The sequence below is a fragment of the Aethalodelphis obliquidens genome, unplaced genomic scaffold, assembly GCF_003676395.1.
Source record: "Aethalodelphis obliquidens isolate GAN/ISIS:26980383/991018 unplaced genomic scaffold, ASM367639v1 scaffold26, whole genome shotgun sequence".
Classification (NCBI taxonomy): domain Eukaryota; kingdom Metazoa; phylum Chordata; class Mammalia; order Artiodactyla; family Delphinidae; genus Aethalodelphis; species Aethalodelphis obliquidens.
Window position 1 is genome coordinate 8,945,525 of NW_020837970.1, and position 20,263 is coordinate 8,965,787.

The window sequence follows — 20,263 nt, forward strand, 5'->3', positions numbered from 1 at the left end:
ATAAAAAAATAGAATATTCCTCCCACTCGTTACCCTATGAAATTACCCAGCCCATAAAATCTAACCACCCCCACAGCCCAGAGCCGCTGTCACCTTCCGAGACGACCCCAGGCCCTGGGGCTGCTTCTCCTGCCTTCTGAGACAGCCCACACTCTGTCTATGGAATGTGTATCTCTCTAAATAAACCTGCCTTCACTTTACAGTGAAGATGGCCTGCTCTTCAGTTCTTTCCTGCACAAAGTCAAGGACCCTCACTTGGTGGCCGGTCCTAACGACTACTACATCCGAGTCCTGGGACGTGACCATCCTCTCGTGCCCCATATTTTTCCTAAAACGAAAGGAAAGGAAGTACTTCTTCACCCAGCAGGCAATCAACGTGGGGAATGCGTTATGCCTGGGGATGCACCAAAGCTATTCCCTCTGAGGTATCAGTGAGGTTTCCCCTCCCTACTTGTTAGAAATCCAAGCCAAGTCAGGAGAAGAAAAGGAAGGAAATAAAGAACAGAGTAAGAATCAAACAACTGACACACACACTCCACGTTCTGCATACACATGAGTCAGAGTGCCAGCACCCAAGCAGGTCTGGGTGCTGGAAATCCCAGATCACAACTTTGCCATACAACAAAGCTATTAGGCCGATCTCTGTGAAGGTCCCACATGGTCTAACAGACATTAAAAACCCAAATGCCTTCAGCGGCCTTCAGTCAATATCTCCATAGCATCCGGTGGTCTAAGATGCCTTCACAGCACTCTTCCTTACCAGTCAGCCCTTACAGTCATCTTTGATGGAGAGGAGAAGACTCCATACTGTATATTTTGGATATGGGATAGATGAAGAACTCAGGACACGGAGAAGAACCTGGCCAAGAAGCATGAAAAGCTGGTCTCGTTAGTGCTCACCTCTGATGTGGCTTTAAACCAGCTCCATCTTATTACCCCCCATTTCCTCATCAGCAAAAGGAAGATGTCCATGTAGCTCACAACTAATGTCTGGGGAAGGAGGGATAACGGCCTATACTGGTACAGCCCCCAAAGCATATTCACATGCATTTTTCTTTTAAAATCCTTGTTGAAAGGAAGGTTGGGAAAATGGCAGTTTCTCCCCTTCATAGCTGAGGAACCTAAAATTCAGAGAATTTAAGTGGCTTCTCAGGAGCAAGTCAGGAGTAGAACTGGCCCCAGTCCCAATGCCCATTCCACTACAACCCACTGCCAATTTTTGCTATAGAAACTGATTGTAAATTATTCACAAAATATGGTGTTTCTTTTTATATAATTTTATTGTTTCCCACTTTGACCAAAGTATTGCATATTCATCATAGAAAATTCAGAAAGAATAAGTAAAAGGAAGAAAATCATGATTACCCATAACTCCACTGAAATATAATGCTGCTTAAAGAAGAAATAAAAAGATGATGTAATAAATAACCTGATACACAATTCTGAGACTGCTGCAAAGATGATGGAGATCAAGAGATACGCTGGGCAGCAACCAGACATGGCGTTTTGAAGAGTGTGGCTGTGACACGGCAGCAGTTAAAGGGAAAAGTGGAAACAGAGTTTTTATTTTTAAGGTAGATCCATATGCTATTGGGAATGATCAAGTGGAGAGGTAAACAGCTGACGTTCAGAGAAACAAAAGCAGCACTAGAGCTGTAGGCTCAAGAAGTAGTGCCCGGGCTTCCCTGGTGGCGCAGTGGTTGAGAGTCCGCCTGCCGATGCAGGGGACACGGGTTCATGCTCCAGTCCAGGAAGATCCCACATGCCGCGGAGCGGCTGGGCCTGTGAGCCATGGCCGCTGAGCCTGCATGTCTGGAGCCTGTGCTCCACAATGAGAGGCCACAACAATGAGAGGCCCGCGTACCGCAAAAAAAAAAAAAAAAAAAAAGTAGTGCCCCAGGGAAGGGATGTGACTTATGGGCTTTCTGTCCAGATCACCAGGAGAGTAAATGGGCACAGAATGGAAGGTGGGGAGATGTGTTGGTGAGTCTTGGGAAGTCCTTTTCTGATTCCTTCTATCTTTAATTTTTTTTCAGTGTAATAGGATGCAAAGTATGAAAGGAAGAATGAGGAAGAGAGCTGGGGGCTTTGAGGAGAAAGGCTAAAGTAGCAATAGCTGTCTCAGAGGGTGGGAGAGAAAACATCATGGAGGACTCTTCTGAAGTCCTCAGCTCTGGTTTTGTGTTTTTGTCCAGCTGCAAAGGCACAGGACTATAGGAGACAAGTAGTTGAATTTGATCAGGTTTGTGGTGAATCAAGCCAGAATGCAGAAGTGGGAGATGGGTAAGAGAGGTAGGGGTAAGCAAAAGAACTGAAATGGTAAGGAGAGAGAAACCTTCTGGAAAGTTAGAGAGAGACGTAATGTAGGTGAATCATGACTAACAGGTGAAGGGATGTTGGAGCTGCTGTAGGAAAGGATGTAAGATAGAAAGAGAGAAAGTCAGAGCAACGGATGTTTGCACTTGTAATGGTTGGAAGCATGGCAGTTACTAATAACGACAAGGTCTGGGTTTTCGCCTTGAAAGCGAGTGGCTGAATTAGGGTGGGACAGAATCATTAGCGACAGGAGCTCAAGGAGTCAGGAGGCCAAAATACTGTAAACATCACATAGGTCTATAATGAAATTACCAAGAATTAAGGTAATAGCTGAGAGTATAAAGGGAAACAGAACTAAAGTTACAGAGAAAACGTGGATTGTGACCCAAAGTTAAGTAGATAGCTTCCCACTACACCAGACAATAACACTGGAAGCATCACTGGGTATTCGATCTTTAAACCCTGATGATCGAAAGTATATACAGTAAGGTATTACGTAGTATGAAATGATTTAAGGATAGAGATCTCTTTTCAATAGATAAGAAATCAAAGAAACGGGCAAAGGATTTAAAATGCATACATTCCCAACCTCTTCTACCTAGGGAATTCTATCATTTAAATGTATACAGACATTTTGAACGATGCATCACAGAGCCTCCTCTGAAGAGTGCTGAGTTTTGTCCCTGAAGATATTTAAATTACCAGTGGATCACCTTGAACTGTGGAAGCTTAGATTTAGGCTTTGTTAGAGCAGGTCTATTTCAGCGCCTTAGTCCTAAAATGTGGTCTTTACTGTAGCATGTGGTCTTTCTGGGATTTTAATGGCAAGCCCAAGGGGTTTACCCGGCCCCTCCAAGCCTCAGCAGTTTTCAACTCCCAACGCAGCCTCCCTCCAGAGGGCAGAAATTTCTGCTGAGCTCTTATAGTGAGCTACTGTCATTTTCCTTCTGCACTCCTGAAATCTCATCCTGTAGATGCACAATTCAGGGGGCAGCCCAGGAATGGAGGGAAGTTTGTATGCAGCTTTGATGGTCATCACTTTCCAATATATCCTGCCTCAATTACCAGTTGCTCTGGCAGCCCTGATAGTGAGTGAGTGGCTTTCCCCTTGAGCTCCTCCACCGGTAATGCATAGACTGAAAAGTGCCCTCAAGAGAAAGGACTTAAGATGGGAGCCCCATCCAATACTGTTCCTGTATTTCAAATGTCACGTCCCTTCCAGCTTCTGCCTGTTATGCATTGCTTTCCAGTGCCTTCAAACAAGCGTTTCATATAGTGTCCATAGTTTATACCAGCAGGAAGGTTAGTCCAATAAAAGTTTATTATTACTAGAACTGAAACTCTCAGAATGAGCCTGCTAAACACACATCACATCTTGTTTCTCCTCTGTTCAAAACCTTGCGAAGACCCCCAATCCACTCAGAGTAACAGTCAAAATCCTTACACTGGCTCTACATGGTCTGGCCACTGGTAGCGAGAAAGGTGTTTCCAGAGATTTCTTTCTTAAGCTGAGACCTGGGAGGTGAACATGAGGACAAAATGGGAGAAGTGCTTTAGGTGACACCATGTGTAAGAGCATGAGACTTGGGAGTTCAGGGTACACAACAGAAGGTATGATGAGGACAGGTAAGAGAATGGTCTAGAAGAGCATTTCCCAACCCTTAGTGTGCAATAGCATGAACTGAGTCGCTTGTTGAAACGCAGGTCCCTCGGACAGTCTGGTACATAGCAGCTTTGAGAACTCCAAGCACAGACAAGTAAACTAGCTCACGAAGGGCTCCATGCATGGTAAAGAGTTTAGATTTTCATGTCTGAGAGATGGGAAATCATCCAGTACTTCTCACTGAATGCACCAGAGGACAAACAAGTGTGTCTCCATAACCAAATGCATTTCAAAGCCATGTTTTCCCTCTCTTAGCCTGGGCGAGGAGCTTTCCAGGAAAATACAACCTTCCTTTGCATCACAGCAGACATTAAAAATAGGACCTGGCACACAGTAGGTTCTCAATAAATGCTAAATAAATAAAACGTAAGATGATTTATATAATTGTCACCTCCACTCCATATAATTCCACGCTTGATATCTCTCTTTTCAAAGCCTTATTTATATATTCTTAAATCCCTTTTCCAAGCTCTAATCCCATTCAGAAAGCCTTTGGATTCAGCATGCCTTCGTTCACCAAATTTATAGGAAGGACAATCTTGAGCCATCTGGTGCCTATTTAATTTTTAACCACCTCTCCCTTGAAATATTTCTTTCTTCATTCTTATTTTGTCCTAAAAACTTGGCTATGAGCTAAACTGCGCCATCTGTGACTTCCAGTAAATACAACTGTTGCTAATGAAATTACCCAGTTTCATCATTTTGATTTAAATGCCTTGCCTGCTTTTCCTCTGACCTTTTGTTGCTTGCCATCAAACTCAAGCTTTTGTGAACTTAGATACATACATCCATGTAGGTCAGTCTTGAGGAATAAATCTTCTCTGGGAAGCACGAGAACCTCAGCCAAGCCCGCTCAGCAGGCTGACATGGGAGCTGGGGGCCGGAGCTGGGTAGAGAAATATGGATGGCACTTGTGCCCATCCGCTCAATGTGCACAGGGCCCCAGGGCAGACCCCCGCCATGTGACCAAGTGGCTGCTCAGTCTGGCTCTCCAGCCTCCCATTTGTTAGGACGCTGATGATATTAATGAGTTGGGGTGTTGGAGCCCATTCCTTGGCCTTTGGTGTTGGTTCCCCCCTGCACAGAATCGCTTGACCTGATTGAAGAAAAGTTCAGAGACGCCAAACTTCGCCCAAGTGGGGAGAAGCTTTGGAAGAAGCCAGGTCCCTCACGACTAAGGACAGCTTTTCCATTTAGGTAGCACGCTGGTCGTTGTCAACGGCCCCATCAAGGGAATGCAAGAGCATGAAGTAAGCATTCACCCACCAAGTTATTCAGTCATTGTGTTGTTATCATCAGTACTTTTGTTTATGATATTAGCTAATTAAAGAATTGGAGGGTATTATTAGTAACAGCAGCAGCTGACACTGAGACTTTAGTGTGTATCAGGCACTCTGCTAAGAACCACACCTAATCAGTTCATTTAATCCTCACGGCAATCCTATGTCTGAGGCTTAAACAGGTTAAGTAATTCGCTCCTGCTCATAACCTTGAAGCTTTATCGCTTTGCATTTACTGGTGCTCTCTGTGTGCCAGATTCTGTGCTAGAAACTGGGATACAAAACTGAAAAAGATGTAGTCCTCGTGCACTATCAAAGGGAGCAAGAGATAAAAATGCAAATACACCATCTGAGTGAGGCTACAACAGAGTAGAAGAATATTCTGGGGTCACAGAGAGAGGAGATTCCATGTGGCAGGCAAAGATTCACAGCAGAGGAGATGTTAAATTGAGTTTGAAGGAGGAATGGGGGTTTGTCCACCAAAGATGAAGGGAGACGAAGGGGAGCAAGAACAGAAGGAACAGTGTGGCGGAAGGAGGGGAAGCGTGGAAAGCAGGCACAGGGGGAGGAAACGCTGACTTAGCTGCAAGGGTTAATCACAGCTAACTAACTGTGAAGGCTTGGGAGGTGTCCTGCCCAGGCAGAGGAGGCTGGGATCTGGAGTGCGGAGTCAACCTCAGGAGACACCAAAGCTTTCCGTCACTGGGTCTCCACAGTAAACTGGAGAGGGTGGAGGGGGTCCTCCAAGGCAGCCCATCCATCAGATCTGGTTAATATTTGGCCTAAGCAGCAACAGGACTCTGCTTTTATCCCTCAACTTTCATTAGCCTTAAAGGACTTGCCTGCACTCCCAAGATGATCAAGTCTTCATTGCAGAGATAAGATACATAATAGGCCCAAGGAAAAAGCAGTGGCCCCTGAATTGTCATACTGGACGCCACCCCACAGCCCCCCCATCATTCTTACCTCTATCTCTGCCTTCCTTCTAATTTGAGAATGCTGATCCTACTGACCAGGAAGGAGGTCTGTGAGCAAAAGCTGTTTTCAGTTCTACCAATTGCAGAAGTATGTTCAGTCTCTGTAGGTGTTTTGTCAATGCAGTATGACTTGAGTGAAGGGAAAATTTCCACAATCCAAAATGCACCCTATTGATTCTGCCTTCAGTTTCTACATTGCTTCCTTCTTAGGACACGGCTTTTAAAGGCCGATGCTAAAAAGAGAACACTATAGACGAGGGCTGACACCAGGAACAACTTCATCAAAAGAATGTCTCAGATCAGCCAATCTCCTCCAAAGGCCCTGAGGGGAGAGACAGGTGGGGCAAGAAAACCTTGTCTTGGAGCAAGAGTCAGCAAACATTTTCCGTAAAGGACTCGATAGTAAATATTTTAGGCTCTGTGGGCCACTTGGTCTCTGTTGCAACAATTTAACTCCGCTGTTGCAGAGTGACAGCAACCACAGATAACGCATGAATCAATGATGAATGGATATGACTGTGCTCCAATAAAACTTTATTTACAAAAAAGGGATGTGGGCTAGTCTTGGCCCACTGGCTGCAGTTTGCTAACAACTGCATTAGTGATCCCTACTATGACAGGTCAGTGGACAGCTGTAAAGGGAAACTAGATGACAATTTGACAAGGGCTCTGAGGATCCTAAAATTGGAATCTGCCCCATTAATTTGTTGTGCCCAAACATATTAAGGTCCCCAGAGAGTGCTCATTGGAATAACCCTTTTTTTCTGACCTCCAAAAAAACAGTCTCAGCATCATCCTGACTTCATTCTTCATCTTCACCTGCTTTATCCAATCTGTCACTAAACGCTATTATTTCCTCCATTGAAATCTCTGAAACGAAAGCTTAAGAGGTTAAGAATTACATCCAGAGTTAGTTATACAGCAGTAAGGGACCAAGCCAGGACTTGAAACCAAGTTGGGCAGATACTAAGGATAGATGACTATCTTCACGGCATTTTTACTTTGCAAGAGCCCCTGGGAAATGTGTTTGGTATAAAGAATGCCAGGGTGCTAGACCTGTGGTGACAACACACAGCCTCTCTGGGAACTCTTCTCCCATGAGCTTTGCCTTCTGTACTCAGAGCTGGTCCCCCTGCAGACCTTGAGAAAGATACCTAGGAAATGAAACACCTTTTTAAATATAAGTGTAATTGCTTGTGGATGCTGGGAATGCAGGCCTGGGGTCACACTGTAGTGTGGAAATGGATGAGTCAGCATGTGAGCTTTTAAGTAAAAGGTGCAAGTTTCAAACAACTTTATCCAGAAATAAAAATTCACTTAAAAAAAAAATGCATGGTCTGAAACAAATATATATAAGTCAACAACAGCAGGGGGTGGGGTGGGGGACTATTATTTTATCATACTCTAACTTTATTCTTTAATTATCCATACCCTGTCAACTTCTAAAAATGTTGAAGGTGACTTACATATACACTTAAACAAAACAAGGATAAAAGGGTTACAGCTAAGTAAGAAAAGAAGAGAGATGCCTGAACCATAAAACCACAGAGTTCAAAATCATATGAGATAATCACAATCACTTAGGTCTACAGGAACACTGTTTGCTCTGGTGCAAAACTCTAAAACTGTGGTTCTCAAAATGTAGGGTCCCTAGGAATGATCTGGTAAGCCTCTGTAAAACAGCTTCCTGAGATACCCCTGCAATTCTGACTCAGTTGGTCTTGACCAGGGCTTAGGAATCCACATTTTCAATACCCGTTCCTGGTAATTTTGATGCAAGTGGTTTAGCGATCACACATGATAAATACTGATTTTTCAAGAACTCTTGGTACACTCTTTGAACAACACAATGATCATCATTATATCGGGAAGAAACTTAAGGTAATAAATGTTCTTGGAGTGACTTTTCAAAGAGCTCAAACCTTGTTAAAACACTGAGGACATTTTGAGATCTTTCTTTTTTCTCTATGTAGGCATTTATCACTATAAAATTTCCATTTTAGATCTGCTTTAGCTTCAGCCCATAGGTTTTGGTTTGTCTTTCCATTTTTGTTTGTTTCAAGATATTTTTAAATTTCCATTTTGATTTCTTCTTTGACCCATGGGTTGTTCAAGACTATGTTGTATAATTTCTACATATTTGTGAATTTTCCAGCTTTCCTTATGTTACTGATTTCTGGTTTCATACTATTGTGGTCAGAAAAGATACTTGGTATGATTTCAGTCTTTTGAAATTTTCTAAGGCTTGTTTTATCGCCTATCATTATGATCAATCCTACAGAATGTTCCATGTACACTTGAGAAAAATGTGTATTCTGCTACTGTTGGAAGAAATGTTCTATTCAAACCCAATAGAACCCTGTTTCAACAGGGAACAAGTTTCCTTGTTGATTTTCTGTCTGGATGATCTATCCATTGTTGAAAGTGGGATACTGAAGGCCCCTACTATTATTGTATTGTCTATTTCTCCCTTCAGATCTGTTAGTATTTGCTTAATACAGTTAGGTGCTCCAATGTTGGGTACATCTATATTTACGATTGTCACAGCTTCTTGATGAATCACTATATAATGACCTTTTTTGACTCTTGTTACCATTTCTAGCTTAAAGTCTGTTTTGTCTAATAAAAGTATAGCTATTCCTGCTCTCTTTTAGTTTCACTTAAAATGGAATATCTTTTCCCATCCCTTCACTTTGAGCCTATGTGTGCCCTTAAAGCTAAAGTAAATCTCTTGTAGGCAGCATATAATTGGATCCTGTTGTTGCTTTTTTCCATCCAGCCACTCTATCCCTTTTAACTGGAGAATTTAATCCAGTTACATTTATAGCAGTTACTGATAAGCAAGGACTTATTAATGCCATCTTATTAATTTTTTTCTGGCTATTTTGTAGTTCCCTTCTTCCTTTCTTCCTCTTTTGCTGCCTTACTTTTTGAACTGATGATTTTCCACAGTGGTATGTTTTGATTCCCTTCCCTTTATCGTGTGTGAATCTACTGCAGGCTTTTGCTTTGTGGTTACCAAGAGGCTTACATAAAACATCTTATAAATATAATAGCCAATATTATGCTCAAGAAACTAAAAAGAAAGGTAGAAACTAAGCCCAAAGTTATCAGAAGGAAGGAAATAACAAAGATCAGAGCAGAAATAAATGAAACAGAGACAAGAGAACAATAGAAAAGATTAACAACACTAAGAGCTAGTTTTTGAAAAGATAAACAGGCACTCAAATAAACAAAATCATAAATGAAAGAGGAGACATTACAATTAATACCACAGAAATAAAAAGGATCATTACAGAATACTATGAACAGTTATATGCCAACAAATTGAATTACCTAGAAAAAAATGGATAAATTCCTGGAGACATCCAACCTACCAAGACTGATTCATGAAAAAAATAAAACATGTGAACACACCAATAACATGTAAGGAGATTGTAGCAGTAATCAAAAACCTCCCAACAAAGAAAATGCCAGGACAAGATGGATTCACTGGTGAATTCTACCGAACACCCAAATAATTAAGACCAGTTATCCTCAAACTCCTCCCAAAAACTGAAGAAAAGGGAACACTTCCAAACTCATTTTACAAGGCCAACATTATCCTGATATCAAAGCCAGGTAAGGACACTGCAAGAAAAGAAAACTACAGGCTTAAATAGACATTTCTCCAAAGAAGATATACAGATTGCCAACAAACAAATGAAAGAATGCTCAACATCATTAATCATTAGAGAAATGCAAATCAAAACTACAATGAGATATCATCTCACACTGGTCAGAATGACCATCATCAAAAAATCTGCAAACAATAAATGCTGGAGAGGGTGTGGAGAAAACGGAACACTCTTGCACTGCTGATGGGAATGTAAATTGATACAGCCACTATGGAAAACAGTATGGAGGTTCCTTAAAAAACTACAAATAGAACTACCATATGACCCAGCATATACCCTGAGAAAACCGTAATTCAAGAAGAGTCATGTACCAAAATATTCATTGCAGCTCTATTTACAATAGCCAGGACATGGAAGCAACCTAAGTGCCCATCATCAGATGAATGGATAAAGAAGATGTGGCATATATATACAATGGAATATTACTCAGCCATAAAAAGAAACGAAATTGAGTTATTTGTAGTGAGGTGGATGGACCTAGAGTCTGTCATACAGAGTGAAGTAAGTCAGAAAGAGAAAAACAAATACCGTATGTTAACACATATATATGGAATCTAAGAAAAAAAAAAAAAAGGTCATGAAGGACCTAGGGGTAAGACGGGAATAAAGACACAGACCTACTAGAGCATGGACTTGAGGATATGGGGAGGGGGAAGGGTAAGCTGTGACAAAGTGAGAGAGTGGCATGGACATAATACACTACCAAACGTAAAATAGATAGCTAGTGGGAAGCAGCCACATAGCACAGGGAGATCAGCTCAGTGGTTTGTGACCACCTAGAGGGGTGGGATAGGGAGGGTGGGAGGGAGGGAGACGCAAGAGGGAAGAGATATGGGAACATATGTATATGTATAACTGATCCACTTTGTTATAAAGCAGAAACTAACACACCATTGTAAAGCAATTATACTCCAATAAAGATGTTAAAAAAAATTCTCAACAAAATACTAGCAAACTGAATTTAACAGTACATTAAAAGGATCATACACCATGATCAACTGGGATTTATTCCAGGAATGCAAGGATGTTTCAACATATGCAAACCAATAAATGTGAAACCCTAAATTAATAAAGGAAAAAAATCATATGATTATCCCAACAGGTGCAGAAAAACAATCCTAAATTCATATGGAACCACAAAAGTCCCTGAATAGCCAAAGCAATCCTGAGAAAGAACAAAGCTGGAAAATCACACTTCCTGATTTCAAACTATACTGAAATCACACTTCAAGCTATACTGAAATCACACTTCCTTATTTCAAAGCTATAGTAATCAAAACAGTATGGCACTGGCATAAAAAGAGACACATAGAGCAATGGAACAGAATAGAGAGCCAGAAATAAACCCTCACATGTATGGTCAACTAATATTTGACAATGGAGCCACAAATCCTCAATGGGAAAAGGACAGTCTTTTCACTAAATGGTGTTGGGAAAACTGGATACCCACATGCATTAAGAATGAAATTAGACCTCTATCTTGCACCATTCATAAAATTTACTTGAAATGGATTAAAGACAAACATAAGACCTGAAACAACGAAATGCCTCAAAGAAAACACAGGTGGAAGATCCTTGACATGGGTATTGGCCATGACATTTTGGATATGACACCAAAAGCACAAGCAACAAAAGCAAAAATTAATTGTAGAACTACATCAAACTAAAAAGGTTCTGCACAACAAAAGAAACAATCAACAAAATGAAAAGGCAACGTATGGGATGGGAGAAAATGTTTGCAAATCATGTATCTGGTAAGGGGTTAATATCCAAAATATATACAGAACTCATACAATTCAACAGCAATAAAAAAAAATCAATCTGACCAAAAAATGGACAGAGGAAATGAATAGATATACTTCCAAAGAAGACATACAAATGGCCAACAGGTATGTGAAAAATGCCCAACATCACTAATCACCAAGGAAATGCAAATTAAAACCACAATGAGATATCACCTCACACTTGCTAGAATGGCTATCATCAAAAAGACAAGAGATAACAAGCATTGGCAAGGATGTGGAGAAAAGGGAACCCTTGTGCACTGTGGGTGGATTGTTAATTGGTACAGCTGCTATGGAAAACAGTATGGAGGTTCCTCAAAAAATTAAAAATAAAACTGTCACATGATCCAGCAATCTCACTTCTGGGTATATATCCAAAGGAAATAAAAACAAGATCTCAAAGAAACATCTGCACTTTCATGTTCATTGCAGCACGATTCACAATAGCCAAGGTATGGAAACAACCTAAGTGTCCATCAATAGATGAATGGATAAGGAAGATATGGCATGTATATACAATGGAATGTTTTTCAGCCATGAGAAAGAAGGAAATCCTGCCATTTGAGACAACATGGCTGGACCTTAAGGTCTTTCTGCTAAGTGAAATAAGTCAGACAAAGAAAGTCAAACACTGTATGTTCTCAAGTACATGTGTAATCTAAAAAACCTAATTCATAAAAACAGAGAGTAGAATGGTAGTATCAGGAGCTGGCAGGTGGGGGAAATGGGGAGATGTTAGTCAAAGGGTATGAACTTTCAGTTATAAGATGAAGTTCTGAGAACCTACTGTACAGTAGGATGACTATAGTTGACAATACTGTATTGAATACTTGCAAGTTGCTAAGAGAGTAGATCTTAAATGTTCTCATCATAAGAAAGAAATGGTAATTATGTGAGGTGATGGAGGTGTTAGCTAATGTATGGTGGTAATAATTTCACAATATATAAGTGTATCAAATCAACACATTGTATACCTTAAACTTGTACAGTGCTATTTATCAGTTATATATTTCTTTTAAAAATATTGAGGATAGAGCATTAAGCCACTGCCCTAGGAAGACGTTTCCCTTAGGAACTAAGGAAGTTCAGTACAGATATTTAGCTTTCTGGCAATTTCACTTGCTTCAAAGGGAGCTCAGAGAGCCTAGGAGAATGCATGGTTGATTTCAAAGCTTCATATTGGGTCCCTATGTCACCTCCAGGAGACTGATTCAGTCTGGCACCTCTCCAAGATATGAGGATATTCTTCTCAACTTTGCTGTACAGCAGAAATTAACACAACATTGTAAATCAACTATACTTGAATAAAATAAATCTTTAAAACAAGACCCAGGAATCACGTGTCCTGTTCCGCCTCTCCTCTTGATCTTCTGCCATACCCCCAAATAAATCTCATTCCTCCAAATACTACTCTACTTGTCTTCCTGAATGCCTGCCACCCTGGGTGCCTTCTGTGCACCCCAGTCTCCCCCTTCTCCATCTCTCTGTGCCCAAAAGACAGAGAACATGGGCCACACCAACAGCGTCCTTGCCTTCCAAGTTCTGGTTCGCTTTCTGCTGGCTCGCAGAGTGCCACAGGCTGCATTCACTCATCTGCCAAAGTTCCAGCTCCTGGCTGGCAGCCTTCTCCAGCGGCCATGCTCTCCAGGTTCCAGGAACCACTCTCTCCCGTGCTCCTGCAAGCCCAGGTGGGAGCAGTTTCCCATCAATTTTTAACCCTGGGGTCGGCCACTTTTTTTTGGTGGCACTTTCACCTTGCTCATGCCTTTGTAAATCATGCCCCTCCTCAATTTCCCAGTGGTGGTGAGCAGGGGAAGGTATGGAGTTAAGGCCACTCAAGAAATGAAAAGGATGTTAGAAGCCAGACTGCCTTCACAGTAGTTGAAAGCAACTTCATGTGTTAGGGCAGGTAGCAATGTCCTTACTGTAAGAAAGGGAGAAACTGGAAAAAAAAAAATCATTAGCAGAACTTCACGGCACAATTTAGCAACCTTCCCCCCCTCCCTTCTGTGTGCCCATGCTATCAGTGAGATAATTAGCAATGAAAGTATGTTAAACTTTGTTTTAAAAAGCAGGTTAAAGGGACTGCCTTGGTGGCACAGTGGTTAAGAATCCACCTGCCAATGCAGGGGACATGGGTTTGATCCCTGGTCCGGGAAGATCCCACATGCCGTGGAGCAACTAAGCCCGTGCGCCACAGCTACTGAGCCTGTGCTCTAGAGCCTGCGAGCCACAACTACTGAAGCCCGCACGCCTAGAGCCCATGCTCCGCAACAAGAAAAGCCACCGCAATGAGAAGCCTGTGCACCGCAACGAAGAGTAGCCCCCGCTCCCCGCCACTAGCGGAAGCCCGCACGCAACAACGAAGACCCGAAGACCCCACACAGCCAAAAATAAATAAATAAATAAATTTTGTTTTTTTTCCTAAAAAGCAGGTTAAAAATAAAATACCTAAAGGGGTGATGAATTCTGTAAGTAAAACCAGTTTTTCTCATCTGTAAAACTATTATGATCATCCTTACATTTGAACAGTTTCCCAAGTGCTTTCACATGTATTTTCTCATTTGTGTGCCTCACATCAACCCTATGCATCAAGGGGATAGTATTGTTCCCTCAACTCCATAATGTAGAGAATGAAGCTTTGAAAGTTTAAGGGACTTGCTCACAGACTCACATAAGTGGTACAGGCAAGTTTTCAGTGCTCTACCCATTGAATGAGCCTAGTTCAGGGAAGAAATATACCATCATGCCAGGTTGGCCAGTAGGTTTCACATTATATCAATTCCCATTGGTTGGCAGTGATTGCCTAGAGTCCTGTGTTGCGAAGGAGTCTGAGGTTGAGTTTGGACTCAAGAGAAGAGTATTGTGATTAATTAGCAACATCTGGCAAAACAAAGAATTGAGGAGCAGTAGCGCGACTCTCTCTTGTTTTCTACCCTTGGTGTAGTGTTTGAGAGCACGGGCTTGGGAGGTTCATAGTCCTGTAATAGGGACTGACTCAACCTCTCCACTCAATAATCTGGGCCTTGGTTTCCTCATCTACAATCAAAGGGCCATAATACCAACTGCCTCATGGAGCTGTTTCTTTTCTTTCCCAACCTAAATTTATTTTCACATGAAAAGAAGTTGTCATCCTCATCTAAGAGAATAAATCATTCAGAGAAAACTGTTAACAGGACCCATTCTGACTTAAAAATTCAACAAAGTAGCAGAGTGCAGTAGGGGAAGGGCTGGGCTTAGAGACTGGAATCCTGGAGTCTGGCCCAGTTCTGCTTTTATAATTTGTTCTAGAGCTTCAGAGATGTCCGGGAAGAGCTGTCATTCCTAAAGTAAGCCCAATGGAATGCACTGATCATAGAGTCTTTATTAGACACAGCCTGGCATAACTTGATGTCACTTAAAAATCAGTAGAGAATACTCCAGTATAATTTATCAGCCTTCTTAGATGGGTGTCCTCTTTGTAGGTCTTGAGGAGTTCTGTATGAGCTCTGTCATCATGAGCAAGTTAATTTTCCTAAATAAGAGTTTCTTAGTCTATATAATCAGATTGTTGAAACAAAAAAGTTTTTAGAACAGCAACTTCCGTATTGGGGAAAGGATTATGGGAACTATTCTTGTCAATTTCCCCACTTCCTATAGTGTTATATCATCTTTATAATAATGAAAATAATAGTAAGAATAAAGGATTTAACATCTGTTTGAAATGTTAATCTCCTTAGAATCAACATACTTTTCTCGTCTTATTTTCCCACTGCCTTTGATTCCCTCTCTTACTTTATAAGTTTTTGTAATGCTTTTATTTATTTATTTATTTTTGGTAGACGGCTCTGTTTTCCTTGCAGAACATGGTGTGTATGTGTGTTATATGCACGCTTTGTTCATGATAATGATTGAGGTGCTCCTGAAATACATGCTCCTCATGCCCAAAAGTCCATCCTCCTTCTAACAGCAGCATCTATGGCTCTCATTTGTCTTGTCTTTTCAGTTATAAATGGTCCTGGGAGGGGCAGCAGATTAAGCCCCCAAACCTTGGAGCAGCTGAGTCAATTAGAGGTTTCCCATAAGTTACAAGGGTAGTTTGCTAGTACAAAGACCCAGAGGAGGGCGAGAAGGTGCTTGGAACAGGGAGGCTGCTGAATTGCCAAAGGATTCCAGAGGCCTGGTCCCAACTGAAGCTAGAATACAGAATGATACACCTCTTAAATCCCTCTATCTCAAAGCACAGTGTTTTAAATTGGATATGCATCAACTATTAAAACCATCACATTCACTGGAATTCACTACTTACAATTTGTATTATAAATACAATTTACATTTTTAAAGCCATTGTAAGTAATAAAATCATTCTCACTTGGTCAGAGGCAATGTAACTAAGCAGGACCCTTTGGAGCATTCCCAGAACAGGACTCCTCCCCATGTCCTCTGCCTGCCTTTGTCTGTAGAAAAACTTTAGTCAAAGAATACATTTAATCAGAGAAGTGAGAAAATGCAGAAAGAAAGGAAAACAGTCCAGTAAGACAAAACAATAATAGTTGAGCCATTAAACAAAGTCAAGGACCTTTAGCTCCTCCTCTAGGGCTAGAGATAATCTTCTGAGCCACATCCTTTGAGCTGTTTTGCAGACTGAAACCCCCACCAGGTGGAAGAAGTTAACTGTCTGCTGCCCACAAGCACATAGATCCCAGACCAGCTGGAACCAGAAGGTTGATGATGCTGACTCCCAATTATCTCACCACCAACCAATCAGAAGAAGGTCCACAAGCTGATCACATACCCTACAAACCCCCTCCCTCACTCTGTCCTTATAAACCTTTCCCTGAAAGCCTTCAGGGAGTTCAGGACTTTTAAGCACTAGCTGCCCTGGACTCCTTGCTTGGCGCCTGCAATAAACGCTGCACTGTCCTTCGCCACAACCCGGTGTCAGCAGACTGGCTGTACTGCACGTCGGCAAGCAGACTCAAGTCTGATTTGGTAATGGCAATGCTAGTTGAACTCAGGCCTATGGTTTTTGCTCAGAATCCATAACATGTAGATGGCATGTGTTCTCTTATTCACTCCCAATCTGTAAAGATGTGTTTCATAGTGTCTCAATCTCATGTATTTCTAATTTCTCTTTTGATCAGTCATAATGTCATTCTGAGATCCAACAATAAATGAATGAATGAATATACATAACGTACATATATAATATTCATTACATAAATACATCTATACACATAAAACACATATCACAAAGCCCATATACCTTGTTTAAGTGGCTCTTTCAGGAAGATTTATAATACTTTGCTTTACAAAGAAAGTTTAAAAAAGAGGGAAAATGAAAACAGTGACTGTTCCCTAGTGCAATTACTGTGTCAAATTCTCCCCTGGGGAAAGGAATTTGCTGTTATTGTGAAATAAATTAATATAGAAACTAGACTCCTGCAGTAACTTTTCTTTATCCCCAGGCAGTATTTTCCCACTACTGCTCTCAGAATTCACTTTTGGCGATTCACATATGGGAGGTTGGAAATAGCTAGAAATTGTGTGTTAGAATTTCAAATATATTCCCATTTCCAAAAATGTTAGCAGCTCCCCAAATTATCAGGGTGTGCACAATCGTTTAGAGATTGCCTGCCCCAGAAATCAACTGCTTGTCTTCTTCATCCTCTGGAAGGTTAAGAGCTTTCTCTTACCGTCCATTCAACTGCCACAAATCAGGATTTCTGTCCCAGCAGCTACCATTTGCTCAGAAAATTTGGAAGGACAAGGCCCTCTGGGCTGCAAGAAAAGTGCAGAAATGGCCAAGCTTAGTTAGTCTTTTCCCAAAGCCCACAAGTCAGCCTTCACTGGATACCTTCACTACCCAGGCTGCCAGCACAAGCCCTCTGTGATTCCTAATTAGGTGCTCAGCTGCTCAGTTAATACCCCATTAGCTCCACAGTCTCTTAACATCAAACCACTGGACAAAATTCTCTTCACTTCAGCCATATTATGAATGAACTTACAGTCAACGGTTGAAATCCATGCCAGTTGAAATTCACTCTAAGCTAATCTTAAATCAACATCATAAGGGCAGTGTATGCAAAATTGATTAGGGAAAGTCTTCATCAAACTACAGAGCAAAGCAGGGTCTTGAGAAGGAGGTTATTCGGGGTGGGGTGGGGGGAAATCTGGAATGTACAGTGCAAATAAGTATTAGGCCTAGAAAAAAAGATAATGACTGAATGTTCTTTGTTGACCTTTATAGTCTAAGCGTCTGTGCACGCCTGTCTATGTCATGGGAGCCTTGCTGATGAAGTAGTTCAAACCTCTTTAAGTAGCTCCCTCCTAGGCAGATATTTTGTCCCTTAAATGTAAAAACTACAACAAAACATAGTAACAACTCACACTTACTGAGTTCTTACTTTGTGCTAGGCTTTGATCTAAGGGCTTTTTATGTTTAGCTGGCTTAGGCTACACGGCCTGAAAGGTGGGTATCATTACTATCTCCATTTAATGGGAAAGAAAACTGAGGCATAAGATCATAGCTGTCACTGCATAGAACAGGAAGCAAGCAAGCCGTACAGATCAGAGGCCCTATGCCCTACGTTGTTAGCATTGTTGGCATTTTCAAATGCCAACACGTTCAATAATAATAGGTATCATTATGTATCATTTATTAAGCACCAACTATGTTCCTCTGGGATGGGTGTGTATGAAAGTATAGTGTATATGCACTCTTTTATTTTTGGAGTCAAGCTGACTTTTGCACTCATACATGGAACACTGGCACAGGTTATTGAACTGGTTAAGAGCCAAGCTATGGCGTCAGATGCTCTCGGATCAAACCTCAACTCCACCACTGCTCGCTGTGTGACCTTGCACAAATTACTTGACCTCTCTTAGCCTCATCTATAAAATGAAGACGATAATGGCACCTACTTGATAGGGTGGTTGTGAGGATGAAAGATCATCTAAGGAAAGTGCTTAGAATGGTGCCTGGTGCATAATGAAAGTTAAATAAAGGTTGTAATTATTTTCCTCTGTTGATAGAGAAAAAAATTTTAATCGTCAATAGGTAAGCAGCCAGTATGACTCCTCCACCAAAAACGTAATTGGTCACATCGCCGTTTTACACCAATAATCATTAAGACAATAGACCTCTCTCTTTTACGGTGTTGATTTAGTTAGTTGATTAGTTTCATTGGGCATTTCAAAGAGCACATCTTTTGACCCATTTCTGGTATTTTCTGTGAATTGCATGGACTGAGGGAGACAATGCAAAGGAGGGTGGGGGAGGGACCACAGAAACAAGGAGGGATGTAAAAGGCATTGTAAAATTCTGAGAAATTATAAGTAGTTTTCTCCAAAAGGAATAGTAACGCATTGTATTCTTCTCTATTAATTCTTATTATGAGCAATACATCCTTGTGGTACAGAATTTAGAAAACAGAAAAAGGTATAGAAACGTTTTAAAGACAAAAAGAAGAACATCAGCTTCCATTATTGTAACACTTACTTTTTTGAGACTAGATACTCTGCAGTAATCACTGGCTGGCATGACCAACTGAGAAGAGAAGGTGACCATTCTGATTGGCTAGTACCTGCCTTAACAGTTGTTATATATTTTGAATATTGCTCCTATGCTTGTGTGTATGTTTCATCCCTATGTGTTTATTTTTAATTACATTAGAAACATACTGAATATCTGTTTGTTCAGATTTTTTCATTGTTTTTATCACATGTAATGAACTTTTCCCATCATTAGACATTCTTTGAGGGCAGCATTTTAAAATCATCTACTAATAATGCATAGATACACCATGATTTATTTAACTGTTCTATTACTGTTCAATATTCATGTAGCTTCCATTTTTTGCCATTATAAATATCTTTACACATAAAACTTTGAGTAGCTAATGTGTTATCATTTGAGCACATATTTACTTCCATAGTAAAATAACATTTTAATTTTAGGACAAGCTGTTACTTCTACAAATCACTGGATTATCTGGTATGTTTGTGGGGATTCTGCTACTAGTAATGAAATTTATACCAGCCTTACATATACCATTAAATGTAAATGAATGTAACAGTGTCCTTTAAAAGGTAAATTGCTATACAACTATGTTATTGTTATTATTTATGGTAGTATTAGTCTCATCGATTGCTGACGTTATAAACGCTCTGGATTCTACCTTGACTTTTAGGCTTTTATAACTTTTAATAGACTTATTCCTCACCTAAAGAACATTATGATGCAATTTTATCTGCCTCCACTTAAAGGTATTTCATATCCTTTTCCTGCCCCCCATTTGATGACTGCACCATTGCAAGACCCCAGATTTTGACATAACAAGAGCCTGGACACATTTCATTAAACAGCTGTCCAGATAAGAGCAAAAAGTAAAGTCAAACGGACATGTGTTGTTTGCTGTCCAGCACACTCTCCCTCCTTCTGGATACCAATACCCTGAATTTCTGAAACATGCTGGTACCATGATGTGGAAGCCTAGAACCTTCTAGAAACCATGATGTGGAACCTGAGGATAGAGTCAGCAATGGACAAGGCCAAGCAGGGAAAGAAAGAGACTGGGTCAAGCTT